Here is a 22,741-nt window from a genome sequence, read left to right as displayed (position 1 = left end):
TAAATTACAACTGTAATAATAATAATTCAGAAACTTAAATTTACATAAAATTAGACAATAATTATAAACTAATAATGGTAACTAATTGTTAACTTGATCACTTATAATGACAGGACTTTGAACAGTAAAAGAGACAATAATTTAAATTCCCCACAATAGAATTTAACAATTAGCCCTTCTGACTAATTAACTAAACAATATTTACAAGCTCTTATAGCTGTTGCATGCTGACCTTACGCCAACGATTAAGGAGGAATAATAAATTAAATATGATACAAATTACACACAAACTTAAACTGCTCAATAAATCAATATCAAATAAAACTTCAATAATCTTAATAAATGGTACTCACTAATAATTGTAACTGGCCAGCCACTGTTAAAACTAAGACACAAATTACATTTACACACAATTACTACAACACACATTTTTTTCTGAACACTTAGAGATGAATTGCAATGGAAGTTTCACAAATAAGTATAAAATATCACAGGAGACTAGAATGAATGAACAATGCAAGCCCTGGTGGGCACTGTGAAACAAAAATTGATGAATTTATAATCCAAAAAAGAACTTATTCAGTATTCAACACTTAATTTTAATTAACAACAAAAAAAAAAACTACTTGAGTTTTTTCTGAGTGAAAAACAAAACAAAGAAAAATTGTAATTATTTTTTCCCGTTTTCTACAATGTTATATTACAAGAATTTTTGTGGCTATGTGTTGTGTGTGGTGTGTAGTGTGTAACAGCTGATCGGCCGGTGATAGGAACGTCCACTACAACGTTCATAGTAGGGAGTAGTCGCGTGATGACGATTAAACCGGTCCGAGTACACACTTTAAGTTAACAACTGAAATGTTGTTAACAAAATTAACTTAAAATATCGACGTCAACAAGAAACATCACAATTCACCATCTATCTATTTGGATGTCAAGGTAAGTGTAGTCGTAAGACATGCACTATATTCATGTAATATTAAGAAATAGGACAGAGTGGGTGAGAGGTAGGATTAAGATGATATGAATGAATCTAATACAATCCAAATAACTTATAACCCCTTTCCTACCATCTCTATCTCATCGCTTCCCTTATTTATTTTTATTACAATCCAACTATGCCATTTTCCCACTGTGCCGCGATTTCACTGTGCTGGTTTTTTAAAATTCTTTTTCCCTCTAGAGTTAAGATAAAAACTTAGTAAATAGAACAGTAATACAATCTTAGAAAAACAGGTGTGTCCTTTACATTTAAAATTACACTAGCTCCGATCTGGTTTAGCCTAGTCTAGTGGTGGATCAAACTTTTTTTGGAGTTACGGGCCTTTATTGGTGAAAGCCTTACGGCTAGAAACAGGTGACCGTCACACTATTTATAGTAAATTTATAAGAAAAAATCAGTATTTCGTTAAAATTGCTATTTTTTTTGTATTTTTATCGTAATGAATAATTTTAATAGTAAAAATAGTGACAATTTCTATGTAACCCTTAGTGATCATATCATATCAAACCTAATTAGACAAATATACTTTTATAACATTAGAAATGAATGATTTTTATTACCTATATTAAGAATCAGGATTAAGTATCTTTTTATTTAAGGGGAAATTTTTTTAATTTTCGATAATATCTGTAATTACATGCTACATGTGATAATTTATTGTATCATTAAAAAAAATTAGTCGTGTTAAATCTGAGAAAATGAATGACAGACAAAAAAACGATAGCACAGTCAGTGTGGTATAGTTTGGACAAGTAAACTCGTAGATTATATCTAACAGTGATTAAAATCACTATCAATGAAACGTTTAGATGCAAATCTGTAGATAGTGTTTAATTTTATGAAATTGTTGGATTATTCATAAGCAAAATTATAACTCAAAAAGAATTTTAAAAAAATGACAAAAAAGTCATTACCACAGTGTCAACGTTCGTCGTATTTGTTTTTTGATAAAATTGGAAATTAAAGCTGATTCAAATGTTAAAATTACTTTTATCTTTTATTATATTTATATAATTTTTATGAAAATCAGTGTACCCCTTTATAGGGTATATTAAAATAAACTAAAATACAATACCAAGAATTTTAACACAAAAATATTATATTTTTGAATATATAACCATTTTCACTATCACGTAGTTAAGAAATACCTTATATATAAATCAGAAAAAATTTTGTTTCTATTCATCCATTTTAAAAAGTTATGGCAGTTTTAAGATAAAAAAAGTTAAAAAAATGTCAAAGATTACCGATTTTTAAAGTTGAAATTATTAAGGGAATTTCCCCAGGGGAACGAGCGAAATTTTATGAAATTTTGGTGGTTACGTCTTTGATTAGATATGATTTGAAATCTTTTGACGTATTGTTCATCAAAATTGATCCAGTGAAAGCTGAGAATAAGTGGTAACAGTCACAAAAAAATAATCTTAATAAAATGAATACCTTTTCAGCTTCGCATCAAGGCTAATACGCTATAATGTATTACATTTTTTTTAAAACTTTATGATTGTATATTTTTTTAGTTTCATTGTGTATCTAAGAAGGTTGGTCTTGTGATGCTGTGTGTTTTTTATTTATCTGTTCGCTAAAATTTACAGCTCTTACTAGACTAATATAAATTATTAATATGTCAAAAGATCACAAATTTAATCTAGTTATATTTATAGTCACCAAATAAAAAAAAACTCATAATTTTAGGAACTTAGATAAATATCTCGAAATTATACTATTGTAAAAAATTAAAACTCCAAAAAAAAATTTTTCTTAATTAAATATCTCCTTATTACTAAAATTAGCACTTATACATATGTTGTACTAATGAATAAATTAAATACTAATCAAGATATAATTAAGGAAATAGGAGTTGATGTTGCTTTTGGAATAATCGACTAATTACTTAAAATGAAACACTGTTTACGAATTTGCATCGAAGCATATCTTATAATAGTTATTTTAATCACTGTCAGATATTACCTATACTTGTCCCAACTATGTCACGTCCACAATGTACTAACAAGGTTCTATAATAATTATAGTTTATATTCCACAAAAAAATAATTTGTATGGTTGGAACAGTTATTTTATAAAAATTGATTATAATTGTAAAAACTCAACCTCATTGTGCTACCATTTTTACGTTTCATCTTTTTTTAGATATATCTATTAATTATTAAATTTACGAAGTTATTGAACTATTTTTCCTTTCTATTATTCTAAGTTAAGGTATAAAAGCTTTCTCATTAAAACACAACTGGGTCTCTATATGACACTATATGATAGTAATTAAATGAGTAATTTGTGCTGGTAATAGTTGAGTATCCTTAGTCTTATTACTCTTTTGGATTACGGCTGTCCATCGTGGAAATTCCCCTTGGTAGTGATTAGGAAGAAAAAGGTTTTTCTTGAATCAGTTAGGACTCAAAAGTTTTTTGTATTTATTAAGCTAAAAGGTATTGTTAGAGATACAACAAAGTTGTATATTCAGTGGACGTTGATATAACGGGATTAAAGTTAAAAAAATGTATTTAACTACTTAAAAATTAGTGAAATAAATACTATATTAATAACTCAAAATAAATTTTTCAAAATTATTATTATTTTAGAAAAAATATAGAGGTTAATGAGAAATCAATCACTCATCAATTATCATAATTATCAATAATCAATTATCATTCAAAAATAATTATCAAATACTATATTATCGTTTAAAATATCTATAATACAGCAGATATAACAAAAAATATTATCAAATGTCACATAGTTAAAGTGAAGAAACATTGTACTTTTTCTCACTTATTTATTGATGTACAGGGTGATTTTTTTATCATAACCCACTCAATTACTTGCAGAATAATAATAATTTAAACATTTTTTTTTTCATTATCTTTAGTTACACATTATTCTTGAATTTTTAACTATGTAATACTTTTTAAGTTCATCCCTTATGCCTTGGAAGGGGGTCAACTTTGTTTTTTTAAATGGTAACACATATTTTTAATTTAATAAAATGTTTGAGTTTTTAATTTAATAGTAAATGGCATTTGAATTTTTAATATAATTTAATTTGTTTATTAGATATAATTATTTAAAGATTCAAATGTTTGAATTAATATACAGGTATAATACACAAGGGATTACAAATATAGGTAGATAATTTGTTTTTTTATAACATCGATATTAGCAGGTACACAGCATTGTTATTATCAATTGTAGTAAGGCACATTGTTATGAGTTTATAAATACACTAACTGACAATACAGAAAGTATATCTATTGATAATCATAATTGATAATAAATGATCCGTGACTGAGACAACAATGTCATAAAAATCCAATTAGCTACCTGTATTTACAATCCCATGTGTATTATACATGTATATTAACTCAAAATTTTGAAACTTTAAATGTTTATATCTAATAAGCTAATAAAGTTATATTAAAAATTCAAATGCCATTTACTATTAAATTAAAAACTCAAACATTTTATTAAATTAAAAATATGTGTTACCATTTAAAAAAACAAAGTTGACCCCCCTCCAAGGCATAAGGGATGAACTTAAAAAGTATTACATAGTTAAAAATTCAAGAATAATGTGTAACTAAAGATAATAAAAAAAAAAATGTTTAAATTATTATTATTCTGCAAGTAATTGAGTGGGTTATGATAAAAGAATCACTCTGTATACTTTAACGAAGAGTGTAGTTTTTTTGTGAATACATTTTTGAAACAGAGCAAAATTGTTTTTATAAACATTTAATAACGACATTAATTGAGTATTTATATCAAATTAAAGAAAAGTGTAATTTAAATGTGCTGTCTAATTTCAAAATCTAATTCAATTAAATTTTTGATTTACAGATTCAAAAGTTATATTAAGTAGATAATATTACAATAATAAACCCATTTTATTCTAAAAATAATCAATAAAAAAAATATTATTTTACTTTATTTTTGATATAACTATAAAATAGCGCGAAATAAAGAATAGTTTAGTAGAAATCCATAATAAACTGTTATATGAAAACATTTAAATGTATCTTCAGAGAAAAATATTTAGTTAAATATTATTAAATTTTATTTTAAATAATTTTGATTATTATACATTTTGCACTTAAATGTTTCGTACTTTTATACGAGGGGCTTACTTTGTTCGTATATTTTTGAAAAGAACTTGTTTTTATATATAATTTAAAACTTCAGAAAATGGAGTATTTATATCAAGTATTAAGTCGAAAAGTAATAAAAATGTACTAAATACTATTAAAGTCTAATTTACTTGATTTTCAAGATAACCATAAAAATAGCATATAATATATAAATCGATACAGGCCACTGATGCTGATAATAATAACTTCGCAGAAATAACTGACAATACATAGTCATTTTTAAAGTAATTCTGCAGACAAATTTTAAATTATATTAAATTACGAAAATTAATTAATCACTAAATTTAAAATATACATACTAATAAGCACATATATACGAGAGCATTAAACATATTGAAATAGTATACATATGTAAACCACGTCATTGGTGTCATAATTTCATAAAATTTCCTAATTGAACTAATAATAAAAATTATTCAGATTATCTACCACTTTATGAATAAAATTTTAAAAGATATGTTAACAAATATTTCATTAGTTTTTTTTGATAATTAATCATTGTATAAAAATGCAAAAAATGTTCATAACATTATTATGATAAGAATGAATGTATTATTTTAACAATTTATGAAATAAGTGATAAATAAAATAAAATTTAAAATAATCTTACATGTTTATCTTTGTGTAATCTAGAAGTATTTTATTCAAATTTTTGGTGTAATTATTGCCGTTTTTCTGCCCTATTTGGAAAAAAATGAATTAATATGAAACATTACTAGCATTAAAAAAATTATGTTTTCCTCTTAAAATTATTTCATACGCACCTAAATTTACATTTTCGTATCCAAATGATTCGCATTTATATGCCATTATTTTCAATTGAGCTGATAACATCCAACAAAAGTGTATGACTATTGTGTAGTAGAAAATAATATCAAACATCATATGTATTAATTCAATAGCTTCTAATATAAATATAATTGGGTAAATTCGCTTATAAACCAGAATTGGTATAAAACTTAGGAATGAATTTAAGACGTTGTTTTGATAAATTACTAGACTGCCGTCTCTTCTTTTTAAAAGAAATTCTTTTACAATCAATGGACTAAGGGTCCAAACTAACCCAACCAAAAAATATATAAAAAAAAATGAGTTTATTATTTTAGTACATATAGATTCGTTGTGATCAAATATATATTTTCCTTTATAACTAGAAGATAGAAAATCGCTACTCGTTGCATAGAATAATTTTCTTAATTCACCATATTTTTTTGAAAGTCTATAGTTGTTTAGATATATTTGAATAGCAGATATTACATATATAAATAATTGTATAACTGAAAAAAAATCGTTTTTCACATTGTAAAAACCAATAAACACATAGCAATTGATTACAATAAATTCCATTAATAATATTAGAGCAAAGAAGAATTGGTAAAACTTGAAATCGCGAATGGTAACCAAATTGAATGGATTAAGTTCACAATGAAGATTTAGAATCATTCACATTTGATCGTTTAGATTAAATTTCTCTCGAATTCTGTTTTGCATTTTACTTCAGAATATTGGTGAATACTGAATACAGAATACTGCCCTTAAATTACTAATTGTATCTAGAAAGAAAGTGGATAAAATTATTATTATTTATTATCTTTCCTTTTTTTTATTTTTGTTCTTTTTTAATTAATTGAGTAATTGGTAACAACTTAAAACATAAAAATTTATTTAGTTTGTTTTAATGTTAATAATTTCCATTATTTATTATTGACTAGTCATTTTCTTAATTTAATCTTTCTCTAATAAACAAGCTAGTTAATTACGTATGTTACCATTTGAAAAAATAAGTTTGTCACTTTTATAAGATATAAGATATGAACATTATGATACATTATGATTTATAAATTGAAAAAAAACGTAAATAAAAGAAACCAAAAAAAAAAAAAATTCTGAATATTACTTTCATTTTTTGATTAAATAATCAATTTGGTTCATGATAAATGAAACACTCCGTATATGAAATTCTATACAATTTCTCTTTAGGAGTTAACTTTAAAAAAATAACAGAAATAATCACTAATTACTTTTATACAGAATGATAAAAATGATTGTCATTTAAATACTCAGAAATATACTAAAATATGTGGAGTATTTCAAAAAAAATACCTCTTTAGAAATTAAAAAAAATAATTTTCGATAACTTGAACATTTACTTACAAGTATATCACTACTTAACTTAGCTGTAAACAGAAAATGTTAATAATGAAAATAAGGTAAAATTTTTCTCTATTTTATTGTTTACGTAAATATATGCTATGAATCTTTAAAAAAATAACAGAAATAATTACTAATTCCTTTTGTTATAAAAATGATTGTCATTTAAATACCCAGAAACGCTATAGAGAATGTCATAATACTTAAAATTTTATGATAGAATATAAAAATTACTATAGTTTTATTAAATGTCTTTAATAATATACCTTATTACTTTATATATCTCATTACATCATTAATAATTCATCAATAAATAGAATTGTATTTTAAATGTTAAATATTAATATATATATACGATTGTGAGGCTACCTCCCAAAATACCTCCTCCTCCTCCACTTATTAATAAAAAAATGATGGTTAAAGTATGGTGTGATAGAAAACTCATCGTTAGTTAAATTGTTACAATTGAATGGTAAGATTTGTAGATAGAAAACAGCATCGACTATATTTTGAAGTCATTTGATAATAAAAGTAAGTATTTTCAAGTTTATATCTTTACAATACAGCTCCTTAAGAAGCTATTCTCCTACCAACTTATATTATAAATGCAGTCATCCGTTTTACTTCCCTCTTAAATGGAAATATTGTTTTATAATCCTAATACCAAAAAAAAAAAAAAACAAACCCCTCTTTTTCCTAATTCTTATAGACCTATAAGTTTATGACAACTATTTTCAAAAATATGCGAAAAACAATATATATCAAATATATCTAATATATGTATTATTGGACAAAATATGGCAATCAGGTATAAATGAAGAAGATGACGGTGCTCTTATGGTGCCTGAAGATGTAGAAACAGTAGCAAATTTGTCAACACATTTTAAAGGCCAATAATATTTTATTTATATATTTTTTTATTAACCGCTTTATATAAATTATTTTTATAAATTATTCAATACTATTTTAAATTTTATATGTGTTTATTAGATGTGAAATAATTATGATGTAAGGAAAAAATTATGTAAGTGTGAACCTATAGTAAAATTGCATATTGACTAAATTTTTTTTGTCATTATGAAATATTACATAATAATAATACAAATTGATTATATACACAATCCATTAATGTGTGATTGAATATGTAATATTTACCAATTATTACGATTTAAATTATGTTTTAATGAATTATAATGAATTGATTTTTTACACACTACTAATCATTTACACTATTGGAAATTTGTATATAAATGTAATTTGCAACTATATATTCGTTAAATTTTATGTAAAACTTACTCAATGAATTGGATCAAATTAAATGAATATTAATATGCATTATTTCTTTTAATCATCTAAATAAATGTTATTTAGCCCTTAACTACCGACGTTAAATAAATGAAATAATTACTGACGTGTGGTCTGCCAGATTATACTCTTGTACTTCATATAGTTAATAACTAGGTGTCAACCATTTAAAGACTAATAAGATATTAACCGTAAAAGAATAAAATTAATATTTATTTTATTTTATTCGGAATTCGTTGTCGATCACTAACCGCTAACGCCACACTTTTATCAAATAAAAAGTTGCTTAAACAAATTTCTCCGTATAGATAATTAATATTATTAATTTCTAATATAAAGTATATATTGTCAAAGTAGATTTGATATAATAATAGGATTCAACTACAATGCCAACTTTGCCACGTCCAAACTGTGCTGAAACTCCACTATGCTACCGTTTTTAATATTAATATAACAATGAACAAACGTGTATCTTTTTAATATTTATTGCATAATATTAATAATGTTGTTTTTGTATTATATACTGAATATTAGTTACATGTAATAGTCTATATTAAAGGGTAAAGAATATTATGTATACAATTTAATAATACTATAATCATTTTTATATTTTATCATAAAATTTCAAGTATTTTTATTAATATATTCTGTCTATAACTAGAAATTAAATGGTGATATACTTGTAAGTAAAAGTTTAGGTTATCGAAAATTATTTTGTTTAATTTCTTAGAAGCATCTTTTTGAAATACTAAATATATTTTAGTAATTTTTTTTACACAAACCACATATACAATAATTTTACAAGAAAGAGAAATTTTATATACAGTTAAAATTTTGAATATCAAAGTAAATGTATTATATTTTTATAATAATACTATCATTACTATGAAGATTTGTGATCTCCTGACATATAATTTAAATATATTATTCTGGTGGGAGCAGTAAAAATCTGGTAGCAGACACAAAAAAATCATAGTAAAATTAATACCTTCTGAGCTTCGCACTGAAACTAAAAGAAGATAATTAATAATAATAATTTTTTACACTATTGTTTTAGATACAATTAATTTTTTAAGGGCAGAACGACAATATTGAAAAGTAAAATGCAAAATAAAATTCGAGAGACATTTATTTTAAACGATCAAATATTAAAATATTTACGTTTGCATTGTGAACTTAATCCATTCCATCTGGTTAAAATTCGCANCTTCATTGTGAACTTAATCCATTCAATTTGGTTACCATTCGCGATTTCAAGTTTTACCAATTCTTCTTTGCTCTAATATTATTAATGGAATTTATTGTAATCAATTGCTATGTGTTTATTGGTTTTTACAATGTGAAAAATGATTTTTTTTCAACTATACAATTATTTATAAATGTAATATCCACTATTCAAACATATCTAAACAACTATAGACTTTCGAAAAAATATGATGAATTAAAAAAATTATTGGATGCCACAAGTAGCGATTTTCTATCTTCTAGTCATAAAGGCAAATATATATTTGAACAGAACGAATCTATGTGTATGAAAATAATAAACATATACATTTTTATATGTTATTCATCGGGGTTACTTTGGATTCTTAATCCGTTATTTATAAAAGAATTTTATTTTAAAACAAGAGATGACAGTCTGGTAATTTATCGAAATAGCATCCTAAATACATTACTCAGTTTTATACCAATTTCGGTTTATAAGCGAATTTACCCAATTGTATGTCTAATAGTAGCTTTTGAAGTATTACATTTTACTTTTGATATAGTTTTCTATTTTACAATAGTTATACACTTTTGTTGGATGTTATCAGCTCAATTGAAAATAATGGCATATAAATGTGATATAAAAATTTTACCTTATTTCCATTATTAACATTTTCTGTTTACAGCTAAGTTAAGTAGTGATATACTTGTAAGTAAATGTTCAAGTTATCGAAAATTATTTTTTTTAATTTCTAAAGAGGTATTTTTTTTGAAATACTCCACATATTTTAGTATATTTCTGAGTATTTAAATGACAATCATTTTTATCATTCTGTATAAAAGTAATTAGTGATTATTTCTGTTATTTTTTTAAAGTTAACTCCTAAAGAGAAATTGTATAGAATTTCATATACGGAGTGTTTCATTTATCATGAACCAAATTGATTATTTAATCAAAAAATGAAAGTAATATTCAGAATTTTTTTTTTTTTTGGTTTCTTTTATTTACGTTTTTTTTCAATTTATAAATCATAATGTATCATAATGTTCATATCTTATATCTTATAAAAGTGACAAACTTATTTTTTCAAATGGTAACATACGTAATTAACTAGCTTGTTTATTAGAGAAAGATTAAATTAAGAAAATGACTAGTCAATAATAAATAATGGAAATTATTAACATTAAAACAAACTAAATAAATTTTTATGTTTTAAGTTGTTACCAATTACTCAATTAATTAAAAAAGAACAAAAATAAAAAAAAGGAAAGATAATAAATAATAATAATTTTATCCACTTTCTTTCTAGATACAATTAGTAATTTAAGGGCAGTATTCTGTATTCAGTATTCACCAATATTCTGAAGTAAAATGCAAAACAGAATTCGAGAGAAATTTAATCTAAACGATCAAATGTGAATGATTCTAAATCTTCATTGTGAACTTAATCCATTCAATTTGGTTACCATTCGCGATTTCAAGTTTTACCAATTCTTCTTTGCTCTAATATTATTAATGGAATTTATTGTAATCAATTGCTATGTGTTTATTGGTTTTTACAATGTGAAAAACGATTTTTTTTCAGTTATACAATTATTTATATATGTAATATCTGCTATTCAAATATATCTAAACAACTATAGACTTTCAAAAAAATATGGTGAATTAAGAAAATTATTCTATGCAACGAGTAGCGATTTTCTATCTTCTAGTTATAAAGGAAAATATATATTTGATCACAACGAATCTATATGTACTAAAATAATAAACTCATTTTTTTTTATATATTTTTTGGTTGGGTTAGTTTGGACCCTTAGTCCATTGATTGTAAAAGAATTTCTTTTAAAAAGAAGAGACGGCAGTCTAGTAATTTATCAAAACAACGTCTTAAATTCATTCCTAAGTTTTATACCAATTCTGGTTTATAAGCAAATTTACCCAATTATATTTATATTAGAAGCTATTGAATTAATACATATGATGTTTGATATTATTTTCTACTACACAATAGTCATACACTTTTGTTGGATGTTATCAGCTCAATTGAAAAAAATGGCATATAAATGTGAATCATTTGGATACGAAAATGATGAATTAGGTGTGTATGAAGTCATAAGGATTAATTTTTTATTTTCAATATTTTTTGAACGCACAAAAGAAAATCATAATATTTTTTATGCTAGTAATGTTTTTAATGAAGAATTTATTTTCCAAATAGGGAATAGAAACGACCGAAATTACATGATTAATTTGAAACAATTACTTTCGGATTATACAAAGTTACATGTGTAAGTTGATTAAAAGTTATTATTACATTGTGACTAGATTATTAAATCTTTTAAAATATTTATCGCTTATTTTATAAGTTCCATTCATTCTTATCATAATGTTATGAATACTTTCCACATTTTGTGCAATTTGTAGTTCACAAATAAAATTAATTAATTATTCATTAACATTGTTTGGTTTGTCTTCTAAAGAATTTTAAAGTTATATTTATAATTTAGTAGATAATCCAATTACTAATTCGATGTTATATTTTATATTATTATTATTATTAGTTCAATTAGGAAATTTTATGAAATCATGAAACCGATGACATGGTTTACATATGTATACTATTTCAATCTTTTTAATGCTTTCACATATTTGTTTATTTTGGTATGTATATTTTAAATTTAAGATTTATGTGATTTTCATAATTTGATGAGAAAATTATTTGCAGAATTACTTTGAAAATGGCTATGTATTGTCAGTTACCTCTTCGAAATTATTATTAACATTATCAGTGTTATGTATCGATTTGTTAATCAACTGCTATTTTTATGGTTTTCTTGAAAATCAAGTAAATTAAATTTTGATAGCAGTTTGTACATTTTAATTACCTTTTGACTTTATTTGATATAAATAATTCATTTATGACGTTTTAAAATATTTATAAAACATAATACTTATGAAAAATATAAAAGTATATTTTTCAAATAAAAGTACGAAACAGTACAAGAAATATATAATAAACAAAAATAGTTTAAATGTAATTTAAGAATATTTCACCAAATATTTTAATCTGTTGATACATTAAATTTTTAATATAACTATTTATTAAGGATTATTACTAATCAATTGTTTATTATGTGTCAATTTCATAGTTATCTCGAACATCAATAAAAATAATTTATTTATTTTTAATTAAATGTTTTTACTATTTGAAATTATCTACTTAATATAATCATTGATTCGTTAAAAACATAATATTTAATTAAGTTAATTAAAGTAGAGCAGATAGCACATTCTAATTTATTTTTTTCCTTAAATTTGATATAAATACTTGACTTATAACATTATTTAATGTTTAAAAAAACAATTTTTTCAAATTCTTGCTAAAAATATACTAACAAAAAAAACGCCCTTCGCTAAAGTATCATTAGTAAATAAGTACAGAAAAGTATAAAAAACAATATATATTCATTTTAACTGTGTGACATTTGATAATATTTTTAAAATAATTTTTGTCATAACAGTTGTATTATTTATTTATAATTAACGACTAATTAGTAATAAATTATTATTTTTGATTGATAAATATAGAGTAATTGCTTTATCATTAACAGCTATATTTCTTCTAAAATGATAATTATTTTGAAAAATTTATTTTTGGGTTATTTATTTTGTGATTTATAAATAGTTAAATACTTTTTATGTGTATCTTTTATTCCCTATTATGGAAAAAGTTTAATTTTAGCTTCAATGTTGTTGTGTCAATGTCAATTGAAGATACATTTTTTACATAAAAAAAACCTTAGGGTTTTAACTGAGCCAAGAAAATCCTTTTTCTCTTTGAATACTGTCAAGGGTCATGTCCATGAATGTCAGACATAAACCAAGAGAGTAATAAGATTAAAGATACTCAAATATTACCAGCACAAATTACTCATTATGATACCTCTAAGTACGTGTCGTATAGAGACCCAGCTGTGTTTAAATGAGAAAGCTCTTATATCTTTACTTAGAATAATTGAAAGAAAAAATAGTTCCATAATGACCTAAATATAATAATTAAAAGGTATAATTAAAACTAGACAGTAAAATATTACATGACTGTAAAGACATATTGTCGAAAACGTAAAATACTAAACTGAAATTACCCACGATGTTCCCGAGTTACTTTTCTCCACAATTCAAACCATTCCATATTATATACAAAACTTATTATATATGGAAAAATTATTGATTTTTATACATAAAAACATTTATTATATTAAATAATATGTTAAAATTTATTTCTTCATTAATTCTTTACTATTCTTCATAAATTTAAACGACTCCTATTTTAACATTTATATGCATACGATTTTATTAGATAAATGGAATACTGTTTGCTTTGTATAGTATTGATTGGACCGAGAAAAGTATAAAATTAAAAAAAATTCTCTTATTGGCTATGAGTTTACACAACACGAACAGATTAAAAATGAATATTACTCCCCAAAAATCGTTGAATCTAGAAGTATTTGGCTCGGTAAGTTTTTCTTTTAGACAAAATTCTGATATCGTGATGTGTTATCATAATTCAATATAAAATACTTATTATAAAGTTTGTGACTTAGTTGTTATAATAATTATATTATTAATAAATATACAATAATAATTAATAAATAATAATTGATTTTAGGCGTTGCGTGTGTCATATTCAATAATTTCATTATTAGTAAAAAAAACAATTTCAAAATAAGCCAATTGGATCAAATGAAACTTTTGCAGCGTTCGTGTTTTATTATATATTAAGTTTACGTTGTGTTAAATTTTACAATTAATACTTTAAATTAATGCATAAAAAATTTGATTATCAAGTGAGCTTTATTTTTATTTTATAATAACAGTTGTAAAGTGCATCTACAAAAATAATAAAATATTTTTTTTTTACCTTTGGTCAATATCGTTCAAGAATATTTACACAAAAAAATTAATTTTAGTAACCAATACCTTGAGATATGTTTAGATATATACTATAATTACTATAGCTTATAGTTAATATAAGATAATATTTAAGAATCATATTTATATAAAAATTCAGTCAATATCATAATAAGTTGTAATTTATATAATTCAGCGTTGTAATTTATTTACTGTTCGATCATCAAATGTCAGGAAGAATAAGCCTTAGGGATCGTAACTTTTTTGAAAATATTAACAAAACAATAAGGTCAGAAAATAAAGCAGTTGACTGATTATAATTTTAAGTAGCGATTTTACACCCAATAGTTGGTTATTATAAACTATACTAATAAAAAAAATAGTTATCAACTATAAATGAGAGTGTGCATTAGTTTATATATTTTCATTCTACATAGATCAATTTTTTTATTTCATAACGAATGTTACCACTTAGCATGTATATAATTTATTATTTTGCGAGCAAAATACATATTTTCTACAAAAACATCCATTATTTCAAAAAGCACTTGTAAGTTTTTCATACTTCATAATCTCAGATTTAAGATACGTAGTTTGCACAGACTGCAGTGATATAATATTTTTCTTACAGACATTAATAGTACCTTCTAATGTTTGAGTTTTGTAAACATACTATTTACGATAATGCTCATATGTATATAAATTTGACATTTTTATGATTCTGATATATGTATTTCTACTGAAAGAGTGAATCAACGTTGTTTTGGTTTTTCTGCAGTTTGTAGTAAGTTATGATCACCATGAGATATAATGGTTATTTAATAATTCCAAAGATATTAACAGCAATATATTACATGAAAAGATCTTCAAAAGTGTACTATTATTGTGGTGTTTGTAAACGTCAAACTCAAAACTTTATAACTAATCCGATGGTCAATTTAATGGCGTTTATTTTCTTAACTGTTACAGTCTACCTACGTTAAATAGCAGATTTTGATTCGTTGATTACACCAATATGTACTATTTGGATAAAACTTTTATATGATAAAACACATTATTATTACAATGGCTTAATATCATTATATTCTATGATAATCAAATAAAAATTACTACATACGCATAATGCTAGGTTCTATTTCCAATTATGACTTTTATATGTTCGTTATTCTCAAACACATAAAAACTGTCTACATGTAATATATACTAACCTATGATTTATCTATGAGTTCAATTTAAATAACTTATATAATGAAAGTTTAAATATTTTTAATCAAATAAGAAAATAAAAAAAATTAAAAGAAATGTAAAATACGTAAATAAATAACAACACAAAAGAAAATAAATTTGGTATAAATTATATATCTCATGAAAAACGATGAAAAATTAGCCAAAGCTGGACAAATTACTTAACGATGTATGATTTTCAAAAATTTTTTTTAAATAAAAGTGCTCGACAACGTTAATTTAGGATAATTATTTACGAATGTGAAAATTTTTATTGTACACGTGAGCGTTTAAAAATTTTTTGAAAAACACTCATTATCGACAGCGTTTTTCGATTTAAAACCTAAACTTTTTATCAGGCTTTAAGAAATTCTAACGGTATCTTAAAAATTTCGCTGAAATCTGTTAATGTTTGACGGAGTTATATTATATTATACATATATATTTTTTAAGACTATGCGCATATTTAAGGCATCGGGTCTGGGGCGGAGCACCAGTTGGGCGAAGCCCAGTTATAATATAATTACGATTAAAAGCAAAAGTTTTAAATTTACAAAAATAGTTTAAACTTAATCAAAAATAAATGTGAATAAATACATATTTAGCTATTGTATAAAAAATTCATATTTATATCTAAATAAACAAATATAACTTTTAAAACTTATTTGTTGAATTGTGATTAGTTAAACTTAAATAACGAGTGGTTGAATATTTACATGTTTGTTTGATGTTTATTGTTTGTGTAGAGCAAATATGATAAAATATGTACTTAAAACATATTTTGTTAAATAGATACGAACAGCTTTAAAGTTCGTAAAACTATATACTTTCATACAGGTTATTCACTTTATCCTATTAATATGTGTTGTATATTTTATATTAACGTGTGCATTATTGTCATTATGTTATGCTGGCGAAGGAATCTACAAATTAGTTGGACACTCAATGATGTGGTGGTGCTTAATTAAAAAATTACGATTTCTTTTCAAAAAGTTTTGGATGAAACCCCCTAAATTTTTTCTAGAACATCTAAAAATAAGATTTTTAACATGAATAATAACACTTGTTTTAAACTTGTTTACACTATCGCCACCCACGTAGAAATTTCGATATATATATATATATATATATATATTTTTTTTACAACCGTTAGGTTGGTTAATACCATTGGTATATCTTGGGGAAATTTAAGTGCAGTGGTTTCCCGTTGTCTTCTGCATTAGGAACATGGTGATTTTTCGGCACTGTAGAAGCGTACGCATGGTCACCCATCCGTTCACCTACGGCGGTAGGCGCGGCTTAACACTAGAGTTTTGTCAACATCCAGTGTGACCACTGCGCCACACCACGCCCTTCAATATATTAACATTATCAAAATATTTTTACAATATTTTTAAGCAAATATTGTGACAATATCTCATAAATATAATAAAAATTATAATCAATTGAAATATTTCTATAATATGTAAAAAAAATAATTTTTTAAATATTTGTTTATGTATATTTTGAGAATATATTTGTTGAATATATTATCAATATAATTTTTTAAATATTATAAATAATATCTCTTGTTGGCCAACTGAGATAACTTAAGAGAGGCAAGCTATCCCCTAGCATCTATTTAGTTACACCCTTGGATGTTATTGGTATCTAGTTATCAGCGCGATTATATATTATTATTGTACTGTGAAACTTGAAATCCTCAATAGTTTTTTTATTATAGTTAGAATATATTTTTATATTACCAACAATATAGGTCAATTTCTAACTTACAAAGAGAGGCCACGGGGATGGGATATTCGATTTTCAAAAAAATGATATGTATCTAATATAAATTGAATATAAAGTTGTATTTACTTTGAATTTTTTTAAGGGGGGAAAAACGACTTTGAAAATTTGAAATACCATAAATAGCATTTTTTATCATCTCACAGTGGTATTAACCTGAGGGTCAAATAGTAACCCGTGTATCTCTAGCACTTGAAGTTCAATGTGTCGAATTCCATGAAGCCGGTTGATTTTTTTAATATTTTTATAAAACATCTTGCAAAATATTGTCAAAATATTTTTTTTTATAATAATTTAGAAATATACCTTTAAAATATTGTGAGAATGTAATATTTGCAGCCAAAGTATATTGTGAGATACTTTGTGAATAAAGTACTTTGTGAGATTATATTAAAATATTCTGGTTATATTTTAGAAATATTTTAATATCAAAAATAAATATTCTAGAAATATTTCATTGCTTAATGGGTTAAAATATTTCTGTAACTTTAGCGGTGGAACTAAATCATCGTAACTATCGAAATAATGTACTATACTGTTATTTTTTCTATAACACGACAAATAAGTACCTGGCTCGTTTTTTTTTGCTTATATTTATAACTGCACTCTCGTTTTTTTAAGGACGTACGGATAATGTGTCTCTGCTAAAGAACCCTCTAAGATGAGGTATTTTCAATAAATTTTCATATTTTATAATTTGATAGCCCTATAGAGCAGTCTTTGACAGATTCGATATTAGTTTTTTGTTTTGAACGGTGATAAAAATAAACTGGAACCGTTCTTATAAGGTTTAAGGTACAAACCTTTGCCGAGTTTTACTGTAGAATTTTTATCACTTGCTTCTCTTGCATCAATGATTTTACGTATAATACTATCCGCCCCAACGGCTAGAGATCTTAATGCCGATAATGCAGCAAAAATAGGAATAGGAGGGAGCACTCCGCCGGATTTCGGCACTAGTATTACACATGGTATGTAAGAAATGCTGCCACGACGAGTTTTTTTGCGAGCAGCGATCAACGCAATGTTTATTAATTTTGAAATATCTTTGCCGACTGTTTTTTCCTGTTTCTTAATAGAATTTTACGCTTCGGAAATTATAGTCTTAAAATCATATTCCATGCCGATTTTACGTTTTGATTTCATGGCGTTGGTAACTAGGTACGCTGCGGTCCGTTCTTTCAATCCAGAGTCCTTTGATGCTCCAAGCTCGGTGTTTTAATACGTCATCTGCACTTTGTCTTTCTACAGTCAAATGATGTTTATCGTATAAAATTTCGTGAGATTTGCAGAGTTCGTCGAGTTTGTTTACTTACACGTCGCCCTTTGCTAAACGTTCTTTTAATTGAGTGCCGGGGTCACAGTAATTATAACCTTTGAGATGTAATTCTACAGTTAATTTATCTATGAGCGTATTGAATAGACCGACACCAGACTTGATGCGACCGTAACGAGACATCGTTTGATCAGTTTACTTTCCTAATAAACTATTTATAGTGGAAAACATGAAGTTTATAAACTCCCTGTGATAAACGCAGATCCCGAAAATAATAACCTCCTCGACACTGTACTTTATTTTCAAATTCTATTAGAGCGATTATTGCGGGACCGTCGGGTTGCGGTAAAACAAATATTTTCTTTTCTTTACTAGTCAGCGAAAACGGATGTAAAATTTAAAAATAATTTCATATATTCAAAAACTTTAGACCAGCCAAAATATCAAATGCTTAAGAAAATTGTAGAAAGTATACCCGGACACACAAATATCCATGTTTCATAAAAACGACACTGTAATTAGCCCTGAGGACGCATTACCTAATTCAGTTTTAACTTTGATGCGAAGCTGATTAATTTTACCATGATGTGTTTTATTTTTTTGTATCTGTTGCCACTTTTTTCAGCTCTCACTAGACCGATTTTGATGAACAATATGTCAAAAAAAAACACAAATCATAACTAGTTAAAGATATTACCCTTAAAAATTGAAAAAAAATTTCTTTCTTTCTCCGTAAATGGGGAAATTTCTAAAAAAATTACAATTTTTAAAATTGGTAAGTTTCGTCATTTTTTCACTTTTTTTTTTCTTAAAACTACCATAATTTTTTCAAAAATTAAAAAATCACCTTATTTTTTTTATACATTGAAATCTTAGATATTTTTCTTTCATTTGATAATATTTTTTTTGAAAATCTAACACTTAAACTACTTACAGAGGAGGGTTTAAAATAGCAACTTTTTTACGAAAATTAACTTTTTCATATCTTGAAATTGCTCCAGAAATACTGAGTCCTTTAAACATGTGTCAAATTAATGCTTACAACAAAGACTATAAGTGCAAAAAAAAAAATTTATCCTGAAAATTTTTCTTTTATAGAAAAATGACCGTCGAATTCAATGAAAAATGTAATTTTAATGTAAAAATTAATGTTTAACTTGAAATATTTTAATACTTAAAACTTCCATAACTTTTTGAAAAATGAACAAATTAAAATTATTTTTATTAAAACCTTAGATATTTTTACTTCAATCGATTTGACATAATTTTTTTGAAAATCTGACTCTAAACCTGCCCGCGAGGGGATTTCAAAAAAAAATTTTGGCACACAAGTTAATCTTTGCAATTTAATTTTTGAAAATGTTACGGAAATATTGACACTTTTATTTAATCTTAAATTAAAGCCTATATTATCATTTAGAATAAAATTCATAAGACATAAGAAGTTAAACTTATTTAAATTTTTTGCTTTTTTAAAGTCGAAAAAGTATTTTTAAAATTTGAATTGCTTAAAAGCTTAAATTGCTAATTTTATTAATCGGCGAAAGCGACGAACAGTTGCCGAATCGGTAACACTTGTGTCTTTCATTTTTCAATTTCATTTTTTTCTATTTAATGATGTCAATTTGAAACTTGTAAGTTGAGCTAAACGATATAGTAATAAATGCAATTTTTTTTACTATAAACTTTCAATTTAAAGGACGAAAAAAATACATGTANATCTTAACGATTTTAACCAACAACAATTTTTTTTTTTTTTGCAAGAGTGCAATACTCTTGCAGTTTTATTCTTGTTGTTGCAAGATTCTTGCATTTTGAGTCTTGGTCTTGGTCTTGTTCTTGCAAGTCTAGTCTTGTTCTTGTTCTTGGTCTTGCTAAAAAAGTCTTGGTCTTGTTCTTGTCAATTGAGTACAGTCTTGATGTTGGTCTTGCTGATATTATTACAGTCTTGGTCTTGTTCTTGGTTTCGTAGAAATGCAAGACCAAGCCAAGACCGCAAGAACAAGAGTAATTCTGCTCATCACTACATGTACAAATTATTACTTTTAACATATTAAAAATAAAAATCAATAATAATTAGAAAACAATTAATTATAAAAATTATATAATATAGAATTAAAAATTATATTATATTATATTTTTGAATCGAAGAATTACTAATCTGGATTTAGAAAAATATATTTTTGCTTCAGATGAAAGTTTCTTGTAGTCCAGTGTATTTATTCATAAGTAACAACAATTTTTTTTGTCAAGTATTGCATCAAACTTACAAAAGAACTATCTGTAGTGGATACTGACATTTATGCTACTCAACACTGGATATTTAAACATACAACTTTATCAGAAGAAAAAGTCGAAATGTTAACGCGCGATTTAAAAATCACAGACTTTCAATGCAACCTCAGTACGGGGACGTAGAAATTGAAGAACTACCAAGAATTTTAAATTCATTAAAATTTATAGACATATTTGTAAAAGGGATACAAAAAAGAGATATTCTACAACAGTATTACCACATATAAATGTTATTAACATTGATGATATCGTCTGACCTCGTGTAACACAACTGCCTACAAATAGTTAATATCCATCATGTTTATTTCATATGAATTTAAATCCTACTTATCGTAGTTTTTATAAAGTGTTTATGCTAAGAAATTTATATATTAATAATTCTTAGTACTTCAAAATATTGTTATATTACCTGTCACTATTAATAATGTAGTGAAATTTTTGTAATATTTTTTTTAATAAAACTTATAAGTAACAAAGTAGTTGTTTATTTAAATAAAACATTAACGATATAAAATATAAATTTAGATATAAATAAAAAAAACCCAGCACAGGGGGATCGCGGCACAGTGGTGACGTGGCATAGTTGGATCAAGTATTATGATATCTGACAGTGATTAAAATCACTATAAAAATAAACGCTTCGATGCAAATCTTTAGATAGTGTTTAATTTTAAAAAATTGATGGATTATACCAAATGCAACATGATCTGCTAGTTCGTTATTAATATCCTGATTCAGATAAAGTATGTCGAATGAAAAAGGGATTATTAAAAAATATTATTTCTCATAAAAAAATTATGTTTATCCATACACTTTTCAATAAGTTATAGCATAATAAAGTTAAAAATGTAAAATACAAAATCGAAAATTTTCACACAAAAATAGCATTCGGTAGCCATTTTCACCGTGAAGATAAAATAAAGTCCGAATTTTTTTTTTTGCATAATAAAGAACATTACATTAGCTTTAATTTAAAATATATATAAAAGTGTCAGACTTTCCTGAACATTTTCAAAAGTTAAGTTGAAAAAGTTAATTTTTTGTGAAAAAGTTGTCGTTTTAAATCCCCCCTTGAGGGCAGATTAAGGGTTAAATTTATGAAAAAAATTTACCAAATAAAAGGTAATGATATTTTGCATCTGTATAAAAAAGAATTAAATTGATATGTTCATTTTTGAAAAAGTTATGGCACTTTTAAGTAAAAAAAATTGAAAAAATTTCGAAAATTAGCAATTTTTAAATTTGTAATTTTTTTGGAGGTTTTCCCCATTTACGGGGAACGAGAGAATTTTTTTTAATTTTTGAGGGTAATGTCTTCTACTAGATACGATTTGTGATCTTTTGACGTATCATTGAAAGAAATCGGTTCGGTGAGAGCTGAGAAAAAGTGGTGACAGACACAAAAAAAAAAAAAA

At 24.7% G+C, this 22,741-nt stretch overlaps 1 protein-coding gene and 1 long non-coding RNA gene across 2 annotated transcripts in view; one reads left to right on the top strand and one right to left on the bottom strand.

Moving 5' to 3' along the window:
• LOC126907361 (uncharacterized) overlaps window positions 1–771 on the bottom strand; it is an 11,301-nt gene extending 10,530 nt beyond the window's left edge. The window contains exon 1 of the long non-coding RNA XR_007704491.1: window positions 354–771. This is a non-coding gene — a long non-coding RNA (uncharacterized LOC126907361). The remainder of the gene's footprint in view (window positions 1–353) is intronic.
• LOC126907346 (trace amine-associated receptor 1) overlaps window positions 1–22,741 on the top strand; it is a 326,541-nt gene that overhangs the window by 110,531 nt on the left and 193,269 nt on the right. The gene's annotated exons all lie outside the window — the stretch shown is intronic.

Source organism: Daktulosphaira vitifoliae, unplaced genomic scaffold, assembly GCF_025091365.1.
Source record: "Daktulosphaira vitifoliae isolate Bord-2020 unplaced genomic scaffold, ASM2509136v1 Scaffold_5, whole genome shotgun sequence".
NCBI classification, from domain to species: domain Eukaryota; kingdom Metazoa; phylum Arthropoda; class Insecta; order Hemiptera; family Phylloxeridae; genus Daktulosphaira; species Daktulosphaira vitifoliae.
This window is presented reverse-complemented; position numbering and strand designations above follow the sequence as displayed.